Genomic DNA, 11,485 nt, shown 5'->3' with positions numbered 1-11,485 from the left:
TTTTTTTTCTCTATTCTGACATCGCTCGTGTCAGAATAAAGAAAAAAAAAGACACAGTGGGGTTTCTCTTCTTGGCGGCCGGGAGCGGGGGGCTCCCAAAGCGCCCGGGGGATTTTAAAAATGTTTTTATTTATTTTATTTTTTTTACAGCAGCAGAGCTGGACAATAGGAAACTATTGGGCGCAGCTAGCTGTCACTGCTAGCTCTGCACAATCGTTTTCTATTAACTTTTTTCTACTTTTTTCACTCTTTTTCTGTTCTGCTCGGTGCCTCTGAGGGACCGAGCAGAACAGCCGAGCCAAATGCCGCTCGGCGGCATTCGGCTATTCTCTCACTGCTGTTTGGGATCTTTCAGGATAGCCCGAACAGCAGTGTGAAGCCTGCCGGAGGTTCGGCTCAGCCGATCCAGATGTTGGATCGGCTGAGTCGAACTCCTTCTGCACTTCGGGTCAGCCAAACATGCTGAGCATGTTTGGCTGATCCCAAGCCACACGAAGCAAGCCGATGTACGGCTGATTTCAGCCAATGTACGGCTGAAATGAGCCGTACCAGCCTGAAGTGAATAGCCGAACAGTGTTCGGCTCACTTCACTTCTGATCGGTCATTCACTCGGCTGCCCTTGGCAGCTTTGTGAATAGACCCCTTAGTCTCTCAGCAGAGAAGATATTTAAAACCCAACTACCAGCTACATTTGATCTTTTCAAATTATCCACCAGGAGGTTTCAAAATAAAAATGCACCTCACGTTTCAATATGAACCTCTTCTCCAACACTCTTCCCTATAGTAATTATTTTTTACCAGGAGATCTCCTCGATGTTTATATTCATTAAACCCAGAAGACTAAAGCTGGCCATACACCTTAAGGTGGCCACACAACTTCCGATTATCGTACGATAATCGTATGCGATTGACTTTTCGTACGATAATCGCAAGGTGTGGCAGTGTGCTACCGCAAATACTGTACAATCGTACGACTTTTGACTTTCAAGCATGTTTGAAAACTTGGGCCGATCGTACGATTATTGCAAGGTTAGTGGCGTTTCCGTACGTCAAAAATGAGGCCGCCGTACGACAACCATACGACGGTTCGATCATCGGACGAAAAGTGGCGTCCGATAATCGTAAGGTGTGTGGCCACCTTTACAATTATCTGTTTATTTTCTGCGGTCAGAAGGAAAAGGTGCAACAGATTCCTCCATCAATGCTAAGCTGTGTGGATGGAGGAATCTCCACCTGGGCCAATCTGTTGCACTTTTTCCATCTGACCACAGAAAATCTGCAGATAATTGTAAAGGTGGCCATACACTGTACAACCATCGCAAGACCTTAGTCTTGCGATAGTTGTAAAGTGATTAAAAAAACGTACGATCTGCCCATCTTGGACAGGCAGATCGTACGCTCGATCATCGCAAGCCCGCCCCCTGAGGGGGGGGCTTCCGATGACCGCAATGCTGAACGGGCAGTGTGCGCATGCGCACACCGGCCCGTTCGGCATTTGTCTCCCGAGCACCGTTCAAACCAGCCGAAAATCGGACGATTTTCGGCTGGTTTTCTAGCGTGCTCCTTAGACAACAGACGTGCGACCGTACAGTAGAAACGGTTGCATGTCTTCGTTCACACTGCTCGATTCTCGTACGATCGCGGGATTTCCCGCGATTCTCGTGCGAGAATCGAGCAGTGTATGGGCACCTTAAGGTGTATGGGCACCTTTAGGGCATCCTGCAGAGAGAGGCACTGATCTGATATAAAATGTAAGACTGCTGGGAGAAGATCCAAAGAGCAAGTGGACCCTGCTTGTCCAAGAGATCTTGAAAAGGTAAGTATAAAAAAATAAAGCTGTTCTGCTAATGAAATGATTGTCAACAAAGGGTAAATACTTTTAGTAGCAAAATCACCTGTGTGGCTCCAACCTAATTTAGGGTAATCCATTATTTTCTCTGGAGGACATCTAAGGAAAAAACACATCCAGGTGACATCATTTAGCTACTTTTGCAACAATTATCTTCAGTATTTTTGACACCTCATTTTCACAATGCAATTTTCCTTTGTCACACTTTTATAGACTGGAAGAAACTGGTACCATTTAGAAAGTGGCAAAGTGAGGTCAAACGAAAAGCAATTATATCAGTGATTTTATAATTAGGCCCCTACTAAGGGAAACAGGACCTCTCATACTGCTCTGTGCCTTTACTAGTTATTTATTATAGCTTCAACTGAAGTGACATTTGTAATACATTGTAATATTAATCCCGATTAGGACAAACTTGGTGAAAATGTTAACTGATTAGTAAACTGTTCTATGTCCAAGATCACTTTCACCGGTGACATACTTGCTGAACATTTTTAGCTGTGCTTTACTGTGCCTAGTTTTTATTTGTTATGTAGCATAGCATGCACAATAGGGAATATTGGTGTATATTTTTCTCAATCGAATTACTTAATTTGTATCCCATTGATTAGAGTGGATGTTACAGAGGTGTCTTGATAAGGTTGTGCAGCTTTCACATATATTTCCATTATATTTAGCAGAGTGTGCTTTTTTCTTTCTTGTTGAGCTGAGATTAAAGTTCCTTTAAGTATACTGTAGATACTAGTTTTATGTATAAGGTGACTTTGTAGCATGTTGGTTGTAAAATCAAATGCCACAATGCTGATACTAAAATATGACTTTTCAATTAAGATTCAATAGTATTAAGGCCTGATGCTATTCTTACTGTTCAAGATGTATGATAATTATTTTGTATGCTTTACAACACTATTATTGTTTATGTATCAATATATTACAACGTCTCTTTATTGATCTGAGATCCTGGGATTTAGAAGGGCAGAAGAAAATGCAATGAAATGTGATTTACAGCTTTTTGATATGGCATGAGGGCATTTGTAATGTTATTACTATTATAAAAATATTACCTCAGATTCTTTTTCTTGTCTGTATATGTAATATTTATAGGGCTTCATGTACTTTTCAAGATGTGTGCATTTCTAGGTGCTTTATGTGGAATACTAATATACCAAATATTAATAAAAAAGAGTTGGCACTCACATCCTAACAGTATATAGGGTACCTGTTTAGGAATAAATGCTGGGGTAATTTCTTGACAATCATCAGAACTGAAGAAGTAGCTTGGATAAGCTATGAGCATCTTCATCATTACATGTTCAGTTGAATGTGACTAACTGCTACTTGCTATATGATGTACAGAGCAGAGGTGTTATCACATATCAGAAGAATGCTGCAATATATTTATCATATTATTGTTGCAATGCATATACTGTGTATAATATATATATAGATATATATAGATATATATAGATATATATTTCTATATATATCTATATATATCTATTGTAAATATATACACACACACACACACACACACATTTGTTACATACAGGTCAGTATTTTCATTGCTGTAGAATAGTCTAAGAACGCCTCTTTTTATTTAACTTGCTAACATGTTACATATGGCCTAGTGGCTTTGCCCAGTTTCATTCATTTTCTACTGTAGGCTAGTGTGGGATAGTATGGAAGGCAGTGCAACCAGAATATGAGCTTCGTATGCTGCAAATGTATGTTTTCCATTCACCGGGACTCTGAATAACATATTAGCAGTAAATAATGACATGTTTGCAACAATTTATGTAAACATAAAAAAAGACCATACTTTTTTTGTATTATTGATATATGTATAACTAAACATTCCAATCTAAAAGGTGAACAAATATATCTAATTGGGTGCCAAAGATTTCCACATTTAGCATAGTCTTTTTATCAATACATTGTTTTTGGTGTTGAAAAAAAGATAACCCTACTTGTCCAGACTTCTTATGTTAATGGATGGGGCCTGACCATAACAATAAGCCCCCTCCATCCCCTACATGAACTCTAAAATAAACCCTTAGGGATAATCTCACTATTATAGCTTATGTAGATGGACAACTGCAGCATGTTTGAAGGTGCATAAGAGGTAGCATGCTTTTTGAGATCTTCTGAGTTGCTTCTGATGTGCATCTTATCAGGTCTTACCTCCTTCTGTACTGCTTTTGCCTTACCAAATGCTTTCTACACAAACATCCAAGCCTTAATGTAACCCTAAAATATAACGATTGATATTATTCATGTAATCTCAATGTTAACCCTAACCTCATCCTAGCTTTAAAGGACAACTGTACTTTTGTTGTCTTTTTTTATTTGTTGCTTTGATTAGTAGTCTCCAACCCCATGAGTGCTGCCCACTAGGTGTTATACTTATTAATAAGGGCTGTAGCACAAAAAAAGTTATGGCGTACTTACTGCTGTATGTGTCTTCTTGAATAAACCTCCCTTTATCATCTAGGCAATTCTGGACTGAAATTATTTCCCTGTATAGTTAGGTGTTATACTTACCTTCAGCCACTATTCATTGACCTTCTATGTACAGCCTTTCTTCCTAAAATGGTGTTGGGGTAACTAATTAAAGCAAAAAAAAAAAACAGCAAAAGTAAAGTCTTATAATTTAGAGGGCACTTACATATGAGCTGCTGGGAGGGCTCATTTGGCACTTGTCAAGTGTTCCTAACTGCCATGTTAAAACGTTTGTAGTGAGCCCAGCATCCAGAGCTACTGGAAGGCTTCTGGCAGGCCACTCTATTGACTCAAGAAACTGCTACCAGTGTAACACAGGATACATGATACAGGATACATGATACTCTTTGTGATCGGGCACCCATGTGTGCTTTCTCTTAATCTAGCCCTGAAAATTAAAGAATAACTCCAGAGTTTTGAATAGTTAACATTTGGAGTGGGGCTACACACACACTGCAAGAATTAACAGCTTGCTTTGGTCTACAGGGAAAAATTAAAAAGATATACTAACCCAATCATCAGTACAGAAGCGGTGACCACTCACCTTTCTCCCTCTCTTCTCCAGCTGTGGTATGTCCCTCATCATCTTCACATCTACTACAGACATGATGATAAGTTAAAACTTGCAATGTGGGGGTAACTTTTCAAAATCCTAGGGTTCTGCTTTAAAATGTATCAGTTAACAAAACAATGATGAAATCTAGCCTGACACTCCTTAACCCTAAACATAACCCAGTGTTATCACCAAATCCTCATCACCCTGTGCCAAACATGTGATACCCCCAGCATTAAAACCTACTGCTCTGTCTTTGTGTTGTGTTAAATAATAGCTGAACAGTGTGTATGCCAAGATCATAATGCTCTCGACCATTATAATATATATTTTTTAAAACTGTAAGGTGTATTTTCATTTAATCAAGCCTGAATTAAATATCTTACTGCACCCTCAAACAATACTACAGTAGGTCATGATCCTTGCAGTCAATCATCTTTATTCTTATACTAGAAGTAGTATGCATATCAACTCTTGCAAAAGAAATGTATTTTAGGGCTAAAGCCAAGGTGATTTTTACTTTTATATGAAATTGAAACTCGAATACCCAGTGCAGAGATCTAAACTAGAACAACAAATAAGATTGAAACAATAGTCACATGTCTGCCATAAAAAATCAATCTCACGGTTGATACAATCCATCCGACGTCTTGAGTTACTTTTTCCTCTGACTGAGGAGAATGGTGATTGAGGCAGCCTAGCATTACTCCACACTGTACAAAAGAAGAGAAGCAACAGAAAGAAAACAGAGACATGGAGCAAAAAAAAAATGATGAGCATTTATTGATATAAATTGAAATGTGCCCGTAGCCAGTCTATGTTAAATTCATTTAAACATAGCCTGTGTAAGTAATACCAAGTAATACCAAGACAAATACTAGAGTCTATTATTTACATATTTTAGAAAAAGACAAAACCCTTTTCCAAATACTATGTATACCATGAGGTGTTCTAGGTCTCTGAAGTGTTCTAGGTCTCATTTGTAGTAAGGTGATGCACTCATAAATAAAGATAAAGCACCTTAACTTAAATGAATGATTAAGACTCAATTAAGAAATAACAGAAGTTCAGAGTCTGTAATCCTGTTTATCTGCTTCTGCTGCACACACCTTTTAAAATATAATTTAGCAGCCTCTGAAATTATACACACCTCTGGATCTTCAGGATAAATATGTTCCCAATATGCACCCAAATATGAAAACGTTTTACAATTTTTTGCAGATATTTGGGCTTTCCACCTACAGCAACAAAGTGGAACACCTTTCTACTGGTCATCTAGTCATGAATGGGAAAGTCTTTAATTGTAACCCTGTAGATCAGATACCCTGTAGAAAGAAAAAAAATAGTTCTGAGGCTGCTGAAGTGCTCAGTGTTTTCCAGACTTCAGAACAACAACTTTTTTTGCAGAAAAACTCAGTGACAGCGTAGAGCGGCCACTCTAAGGTACCTCCATCTAACTTAATAGTGCTGCCTGACCACCCAATCTACAGCCCCTCAAAAATGTAATGCAAATATCAACATGATCCAAGTGACCCACAGGCACTGTGAAGGTGGAGTGGAGTTCCCATGTGTGCCCCACACCAGACATACTAGGAATGTTGGCAGGACAGAGCAGAAGACCAAGGGGTTCAGAGGCATGATTCATGTAGGAGCATAAATACATCTTGTTGCATCTGTTAAACTCTGTCACTCTATAAAAACAGGTTTGCTTTAAAGCAAGTGGTAAATATGATTCAAGGGATGAAAGAATGATGTGCTACATGTATTGGAGGAGGTTGCAATGGATTCCTTATGCTTCAATAACAATCATATTTTCTGAAACATTAGACCAAGTAGTTTCTAGGCAGTACAAAAAGCAAAGATGATAACCCAAAGCAACCACCCACAATGTACCCATACTCCAAAAGTATAAAAGTAATTGTTGATTAGCTGCTCTTGGTTATGGTAGTTTCCTAGAGGATTATTAAATAAGTCCAAAAATTTCAGTCCCTAGTAAGTCTATAGAAAATGTCTAATACCCAGACAAAGATGGCGGCTTTCCAGGGCCTGAAACTACGTAGCAATAAACCTTTTATTGTATTGGCAGAAAACTAGCAGAGATAAGTAAATCATTTAAATGAATTTGTCAATTTAACAGTTCTGTTAAGAGAAAAAAACTCCAGATCGAGCATATGCATTGCAAGGATTTTAGTACAGTTTACCACAGATCCCTTTCCCAGTCTAAAAATATTTATAATGGCCATTGCATCCTGGCAGCCCCAGGAGCCAGCTTTGAAGCCACAAAGGAAGCTCCCAGGGCAATAAATATAATGTGACCAAAAAGACTGCTAGTAGGTATACAGTGCATAAAGCAATCAGCCTCCAGTCACTCTCCCTCTCCCTCAGGTACACCCAGAAATTTGGCTATTCTGATCGGGCAAACATCAACACCAACATATCCTGTTCATGTCAAAGTATACCTGCTTCCACCTATTCCCATTGGCCCATCACTATGATAGGCTTCCACACTCTCCAATATGAATACATGGAAGGCAAAAAACGGTAGGCAAGCTTTAACACTACCAGGAGTGACTCCAAATTAGCATTTATAATCAGCACTCCAATTATTTGTTAAGCTAACGGCAATCATGGACATTTTCCTATATAGGATAGATTTTTTTTTTCTTTCACACAAATATATTGAAAAATATGTTTATCTGTATTATCACCTTTAACTTAAATGTGTCAACGTGATTATGAAAGTAGAAAAGCAGTTTGCGGGATCAGTGTTGGAATACCTCATTAGTGAGAACATAACATTATAGTACACCATAATCATAGGTTATGTGACTAGCATAAATACTATGGGCTGTATTTACTAAAATATGAAGTATGATAAACTCCAGGAGAGTAAACGTCTATTTACTAAAGCATCCAATCATGTACAGAGGCATTAACAATAAAAAAAATCAGACCAGGAGGTTTAGCCCCCTGACCAAGGAGTATTTACATTTCAGAGCACTCAGGCATTCCAGATACCCTGGGGGAAGGGCCTGATGTGCCGACTCTTGTGCCTGGTTCACACCTAGGCATATTGCATATGCGCGGTTGTCGCGTGGTTTTTTTACCGCGATTCGCTGTAAAAAAATTGCGCGACGAACGCGCGTTTCCGAGGGCTACTTGGCTGTATCCCAATGGAAACGCGCAACAAAAACGGCCCAAAGTAGTACATGTACCTTTTCAGGCGTGGGCCGTTTTGTAGCGCGTTAGGGACGGGCTGAAATACGCCAAGGTGTGAACCAGACCCATTGAATACAATGGAATTTAGATGTTTGAGCGTTTTGTAGAGCATTTGTCGAGCGTAGAACGCGCTACAAAACGTTCAGGTGTTAACGAGGCCTTAGGGTTATCTGTTTTGTGCTAGATTAGGTAAGTATTTTTCAGGATTGCTTTAATAGTATGTGCATACTGGTGCTAGTACGTAACTTCACATTTTTTCCTGGCCATCCTTGGTGCCCCCAAACATGACACTTATTTTGAACTACTAACCAACGCTCAGAAGGTCATTTCATCTCTCCACTTGACTATTGATAGAAAAATTACATTTAGCTACCAATAGCAGGTGCAGGAATGGGGGCTAGTGTGTAACTATTTGCATAGTAGAGCACTCCAGGCTACACAAAACGTGTAGATACCACACCAGACAATCTTTTAGGTTAACCAGAAGTTTACTTTACAGGGTTAAGCAAAGCTTAAAGTGACCTTTTGGCCAGGCTATGGACATTTAAGTATTTACATATTTTTAACAAGCAGAAAATGTGTTTTAAAACTAACTATCACTGACCTGCATAGTTGTAGACACTGTGAAATCACTCAAAATTTACAACAGAAGCAATCAAGTTATACAAGTAGCTATCTCACCCTGATCGCACCACAGCATGCTTCATTCCTTAAAGAGACATAAAATAAACATATATTTCATAGATCTTTCTGTGTCTCTCCTTTTTTCCCTAAGGAAATATAGAGGGGCATATTTCACACATTAGGGGCTGCCCTTCAATATGGCAACCATTGGTGTGGCAGAGGTAAAGCCATCACCTTTACACCAACAGTGAAAATTGCCAGGTTAGCCAGAAAGTAGTGCCATCAGCAGCAGAGAACAGTCTGACATCAGCAAAAAATTTAGCTTTTATTACTTTTTTCTCAATTTTCGCAGGGGCCCATTTATTCAAAATCATTTCTTTTTTGTCAAATACATGACTTAGATGTCTTTTCAGTCATAAGGGTGAAATATGATGACTGTAGTTTACTACTTGCCTACCATGTCTCAGCTGTGGTAACGACAATGTTATTATAAACCAAGTAAAAAAGCAAAATATATTGTCCTCTGTGAGCACACATCTCTAAAGAAGAATGGCTACTAAAGTACAAAACAAAAAAGATGCGTTTAATGTCTATTGCCCAGTAATAGCGTCGCTATGCAAAATGTACTACTTTAAAACAGTCTTATCAGATTTGAGAGTGCAGCTGTTTGTAAGACCAACTTTTTATTTTTTGTGACAGTGTGCCACAGAAATGTTGTCCATTGCTCATGTCTGTCACAAGCAGAAGTATGTAATCGGCCTAAAATATATGCACAATATTGGTTGTATGTAAAATACCTATACTAGTAACGGTATCCGTGCCGATACAGAGTATTCATACTCACCCAAATGCTCCGATGCTTACCTCCGATACCGGAACTTCCGGTCAGATGGAGATTTCTCTCTGACTGCAATTGCAGAGGTAGCATGGAGCCGGCTTCCTCTCCAATCAGTAAGCTGGGCGGTGGGTTATGACCTTCCCCCGGGCTTCCTGATTGGCTAGGAAGTCGGCTTCACTTGTTGTTAGGCAGTCTGCCTTCCTAACCAATCAGGAAGCTGGGCAGCAAGTAATGGCCCGCCTCCCAGCTTCCTGACTGCTCAGGAAGCCCGGCTGCCTAGGAACAAGTGAAGCCGGCTTCCTAGCCAATCAGGAAGCCGAGAGGCGGGTCATGATGTGCCGCCCAGCTTCCTTATTGACTAGGAAGCCAGCTTCACTTGTTGGTAAGCAGCCTGGCTTCCTAACATATCAGGAAGCCGGGCGGCACGTCATGACTCGCATCCCGGCTTTCTGATTGGTCAGGAAGCCATGCTGCCTAGCAACAAGTGACACTAGCTTCCTAGACAATCAGGAAGTCGGGAGGCGGGTCATGATGTGCCACCCAACTTCCTGATTGGCTAGGAAGCCGGCTTCACTTGTTGCTAGGCAGCCTGTCTTTCTGACCAATCAGGAAGCCGGATGGAACCTCATGACTCACCACCCAGCTTCTTGATTGGTCATGAAGCCAGGCAGCCTTGGCAAGTGAAGTCGGCATTCTTTTGCATGAACACCAGATGCACAGGCAATTAGGAAGTCGGGCAATGGGTCATGATCTGCCACCCGACTTCCTGATAATCTGGGCACACTGCACCGATACTCGGTAAGCGCTATCTGAAAATACTGAAAATACTCGTACGGTTTTATGCTGTAATGTGATGCTATTGTTTATTTTTTCTTTTTGAGCTGTATGTTGATTGTTTGTGTGTAAAAAACGAATAAATACTCTACCTGTTAAAAAAAATGAAAATACTCGTACGGTATTCGTACTCGATACCAAAAAAACGGTATCAGTGCATCCCTAATATAAACCATTTTTATTATGTTGTTTGTCTTTATAAAGTTTGTTGCATTGAGATTAGCCCCAGAAGTTTACACAAAAGAAAATGGAGACTGGAGGAAAATACTATTCTGTGTATATATACAGTAACACCTTGGTTTATGAGCATAATTCGTTCCGGAAGCATGCTTGTAATCCAAAGCACTTGTATATCAAAGCGAATTTCCCCATAGGAAATAATGAAAATTCTAATAATTCGTTCCACAACCCAAAAATATTCATATAAAAATGACTACAATACTGCACTGTAATATAATACTGTACAAAATATAAAGAAAAATAAACCAATTACCAGTACCTTCGTGGCTGGTGTGAGGGAGACAAGAGAGAGGAGGATTATTGTGTAGGACGACTTTCACTATCACTAACGGAATCACTGCTATCTCTTGACTCAAAGGAATCTTTTTAATTTCGTGAAACCTTAACAAGGAATCTATCCAATGTAACATTGCATTGTCGTTAAACAGACTCATCGCTCGCACTGCTGCAGCCTTATTCGGGTGGTGCTTTTCTACAAAATTTTGCTCTTATTGCAAGACATTTGCTTGTATATCAAGGCAACATTTTTCAGAAATGTTTGCTTGTCTTGCAAAACGCTCTCAAACCAAGTTACTTGTAAACCAAGGTATTACTGTATATGTATTGCATATTTGTTAAACAGATACCTGGTATTTCGGGAGTGAGCTATGTACATGCAATGTGTAGAGTAGATAATTAGTTCACACCTAGTTGCTTCCAGACAGCAAGTCCTTAACCAGAGAGCACACAGTCAAAAAGAAACAAATGGTCAGTTTTCCCACTTAACAAGGGATGTTTCAACTACCCAGTAGCTATACAGACCTGTCCACTGGTATACGTTGCCATCAGT

Source organism: Nanorana parkeri, unplaced genomic scaffold, assembly GCF_000935625.1.
Source record: "Nanorana parkeri isolate BGI_ZX_2015 unplaced genomic scaffold, ASM93562v1 scaffold827, whole genome shotgun sequence".
NCBI classification, from domain to species: Eukaryota; Metazoa; Chordata; class Amphibia; order Anura; family Dicroglossidae; genus Nanorana; species Nanorana parkeri.
This window is presented reverse-complemented; position numbering follows the sequence as displayed.